Source organism: Solanum tuberosum, unplaced genomic scaffold (genome assembly GCF_000226075.1).
Source record: "Solanum tuberosum cultivar DM 1-3 516 R44 unplaced genomic scaffold, SolTub_3.0 scf00140, whole genome shotgun sequence".
Taxonomy (NCBI): domain Eukaryota; kingdom Viridiplantae; phylum Streptophyta; class Magnoliopsida; order Solanales; family Solanaceae; genus Solanum; species Solanum tuberosum.
This window is the reverse complement of record NW_006239064.1, coordinates 845,601-850,276: the sequence shown is the minus strand read 5'-3', so window position 1 is coordinate 850,276 and position 4,676 is coordinate 845,601.

Here is a 4,676-nt window from a genome sequence, read left to right as displayed (position 1 = left end):
TGCAATTTTTTGAGAAATCTTTGATGAATCTACTATAAAAACCTGCATTCCCAAGAAAACTTCTAACACCTTTTACAGAAATGGGTAGCGGGAGATTTTCTATTACTTCAACTTTAGCTCTATCAACCTCAATACCTTTCTCTGAAATTCGATGACTCAACACTATACCTTATTTAACCATAAAATGACACTTCTCCCAATTCAGCACCAAGTTGCAGTCTTCACACCTTTTAAGCACATCGGCCAAATGATCCAGACAACGATCAAAAGAATCACCTACAACTCAAAAATCATCCATGAACACTTCAATAGTGTCTTCCACCATATCAGAAAATATAGACATCATACAACGCTGGAAGGTTGCTGGAGCATTGCACAACCCAATTGACATCCGTTTGAATGCAAAATTCCCATAAGGGCAAGTGAAGGTGGTCTTTTGGAGCTATAGAAATTTTATTGTAGCCTGAATACCCATCAAGAAAACAATACCAACCATTTTCTGCAAGTCTATCCAACATCTGGTCCATGAACGACATAGGAAAGTGGTCCTTTTCTGTCCACGCATTCAACTTCCGGTAATCCATACAAATTATCCATCCAGTAACGGGCCTCATTAGAACAAACTCATTTCTTTCATTTGGAACCACAGTAATACCACCCTTTTTAGGCACGCACTGGACAGGACACACCCAACTACTATCTGCAATGGGGTAAATAACTCCCGCATCCAGCCACTTGATGATCTTCTTTTTAACTACCTCTTGCATATGTGGATTTAATCTTCTCTGGTGCTCGATACTGGGCTTATGATCTGGCATGAGTTGGACTTTGTGAGAGCAAATACCGGGAGGAATCCCAATAATATCTGCAATAGTCCACCCAATAGCTCGCTTGAACCTCTTTAACATAGTCACCAAGCACTCTACTTGTCTGGCATTCAAATCTGCCGCAATGATGACCGGTAAAGTATTCTCTCTGCCCAAGTAGACATACCTCAAATGCGGTGGTAGAGCCTTAAGCTCCAATTTTGGCGCCTCCACAATATACGGTCTTGCGGGTGGGGACTTGCGATTCTTCATGTCTAACTCATACTTCTTTGGTTTGGATCGATATTCACACCTATCGAGTGCGGCTACTAACTCATCATACTCTTCAATATCATCACTATAGAAATTCTTCATAACTGCTGCTAATGCCTCAACACCTAGTCGCTCTTCAATTTGCACTTCTGTCCCACTCTCAATTCTGTAAGTTATAGCAGATACTGTTTGAAGCTCACCATTCTGCTTCATGGACCTACAAATATTGAAAGTTGTTTCTTCATTGTTTAGTTTGAACTTCATCTGTCCCTTTTCCATATCAACCAAAGCATGCCCTGTGGCAAGAAACGGTCTCCCAAGGATGATGAGAACCTCAAAATCAACCTCACAGTCAAGAATCACAAAATCTGTCGGAAAAATGAAAGACTCCACTTTCACTAGCACATCATGGAGTACACCAATGGGCCTCTTCACAGTTCGATCGGCCATTAGTAACCGCATTGTAGTGGGCTTTGGGTCCCCTAGACCCAACTTTATGTAAGTAGACAATGGCATGAGGTTTATGCTAGCACCAAGATCACATAATGCCTTAGCTAAGCGTAGCAACCTTATAGTACATGGTATCGTGAAAGCACCAGGGTCTTTCTTCTTTTGCACAAGAGATCTTGTAGCAATAGCGCTACAATGCTGCAATTTATCATCATCTTCAAAATTTACAGACCTTTTCTTTGTCACCATATCTTTCATAAACTTCGCATACCCAGGCATTTGCTCCAAAGCTTCTATCAAAGGAACGTTGATAGAAAGCTACTTCAACATACTAATAAACCTGTGATATTTACCACCTTCAGTCTTCTTCACTATCCTTTGTGGAAAAAGTGGTGGAGGTCTAGGTATGAGGACCACTTTCTGATATATCACCGCTTCCTGCTCTGTTGCCGTCTCAGACTCTTCTCTGGCCTCTACCACATCATCTTCTTTTCTACTGTCGTCATCCACCACAGACGGCATAAATGGATTTATGGTTTGCTTACCCCCTCGAGTAGTAATTGCCATACAATGACCATCACTCTTTGGATTCTGGATGGTGTTGCTAGAAAGAGTGCCAGGTTGACATGGATTCATTGTAGTAGACAACTGAGTTATCTGCTGCTCTAGATGCTTTATCAACACTGCATGGGCATCAACCTTTTGACCAATACCAGACAAGTCATTTCTCATCTCCTTCACATTCTCATCAGTTGCATCAAACCTTCTCATCATCTTATGCATCTTATCTTCAATACGCACCAGATTGCCTCCAGCTTCCCTAGTACCAGATTCCCAATTTTGAGGAGGAACATAAGGTCCAACCCGACCGTTTCTATTGCCATAGTTGTTCCGGTTGTAGTTGTTGTTGCGATTGAAGTTTCCATCCCAGACATATTGACCCTCTCGGTTGTAATTACCATAGTTCCGACCTTGGTTTCCTTGACCTTGGCGCCAATTTTTCGTGTTGGATCCTTGAGTGTTAGGTCGGAAACCCCCTGTCTGATCATTCACTGCATAAGCATCTTCTTCATAGTAACACTCTTCAGCTGGTGGTGGCGTTCTAGTCAAGTAATTCATTGCATTTACCTTCTCTGCACCTCCGCTCACATGTTTCAATACCAACCCCAACTCGGTCCTCATCTTAGCCATCTCCTCATGAATCTCCTCTGTAGACTAATTATTCGTAGCATGAACGGCAAATGTGTTTCTCCCAGTATCCGACCTCCTAGTGCTCCATGCTTTATTGTTGCGAGAGTATTATCTCCAATTTTTCTGCAATCTGTGCATATGTGCACTCACCATATGATCCTCCAGCAATAGTATCAAGCACTGCTTTATTGTTGTCATCCTGACCTCGATAGAAATATTCCTTCAGTGATTCATCATCAATACGGTTATCCGGAACACCTCTTATGAACGAAGTGAATCTGTCCCATGAGCTGCTCACGGACTCTCCAGGCAATGCCATAAAATTATTTACCCTATCTTTGTGATTGAGCTTCTTGGACACTGGATAATACCTTGCTAAGAACACATCTCTCAGTTGGTTCCATGTATAGATTGAGTTATAAGGAAGCTCAGTGAACCATATAGCAACATCGCCTGTCAGTGATAGAGGGAACACTCGCAATTCGATGACATCCATATCCAAGTCTGATCGACCTACACAGCTCTTGCAGACCACCTTTATCTTGGCTATGTGAGCATGTGGGTCCTCCGATGGCAACCCTGAGAACAAGCCCCTCGCTGTAAGCATCTGCATTAAGCTACCGGTTACCACAAATGTGTTCCCCGGAGGCAAATGGGGTAAGACTAGTGGTCCATCAGAGTCAACAATATTGACGTTGCCCCTGTAGTTGTCATGCAGTTGTGGGCCTGGTGGACCATGCACCCTCACTGCATCTCCCAATTGATTTTCAGCTAGACCCCGGTTTTCCCTACCAGCTACTCTTGGCTGTTGTAACTCAACTGCATCACCAAGATTTACTCCGATAGGATTAACTGGAATTCCTTGATTGTTCTTTCTTCGCAAAGTTCGGTTCAACTCTGGATCGTACGGAGTAAGTGGTTCACCCTGGCTCCGTGTACTTGGCATACACTAGAGTCAGAACCCGAGAGAGACAAAAACAACAAGAAAAAGTAAAATTAGGAAATATTTGACTAACGTTCAATAATGTAGTTAAAATAAATCTAAAAGCCAAATTTTCCCCTACAGCGGCGCCAAAATTTGATACGCTAAAATTACACCTCCCTAAAGAAGCATAAGCGGTCGTTATCAAGTAAAGAACCCAACTTGTAGGTTGGGGTCGATTCCACGAGAAAAATGGTTTAGACTTTAATTTAACCAACAATTATATTCGATTAGTCAAATTACTTCCAGAAACAAGTAATAAAAATGGGGGTTTTTGTGAAACAAATTGTAAGAATTTAATAAGTAATCAGTAATCAAAACTCAATTTTGGTTGTTATCAAGATGAGAGAAATAACTAGGGGTATATGTGTTTCCCACAAGCTCATAATGCAGTAATCCTAGTAATAGCAATCCTTTCCTAGTGTACTACATGCAAAGTGATAAGTTAGGTATCTCTAAATCCTTGGTCCGGCAAGTAGCAACAAGGTGAGGCCGCACCTTGGTCCGACTACGTGTGTATAATTTACTAACCCTTACCTTTACCTCATATTAGACATCATAATCGATGTTTGGCTTAGTTATTACTTCGCACCAATCGACACTAGCCTATTAGATAGTATCACACTAAATCTATGTTGATAATTCTTTTCTTGTTGATTACCTCCTTGGTCCGGCAAGTAGCAACAAGGCAAGTTCTAACGCGTGCACTCGTTAAAAAGAATTTTGAACGAAAGAATTATCAATGCATGCAAAACACTATTCAAGAATTACTTATTTACTATTCACACTTTGTTAATCGCTCATGGATCCCACAACCCTAGTTGTGAAGTTTAGTTACCCATAATAGCAAGAACACAATTCATAATATTAGATGAAGAAATCATGAACTTACGTAAAAAGAATAATAAACCCAGAAATTCAACTTGAATTGCAAAGCCAAAATCAACAAAACGAACTTAGGAAATCAATAATTG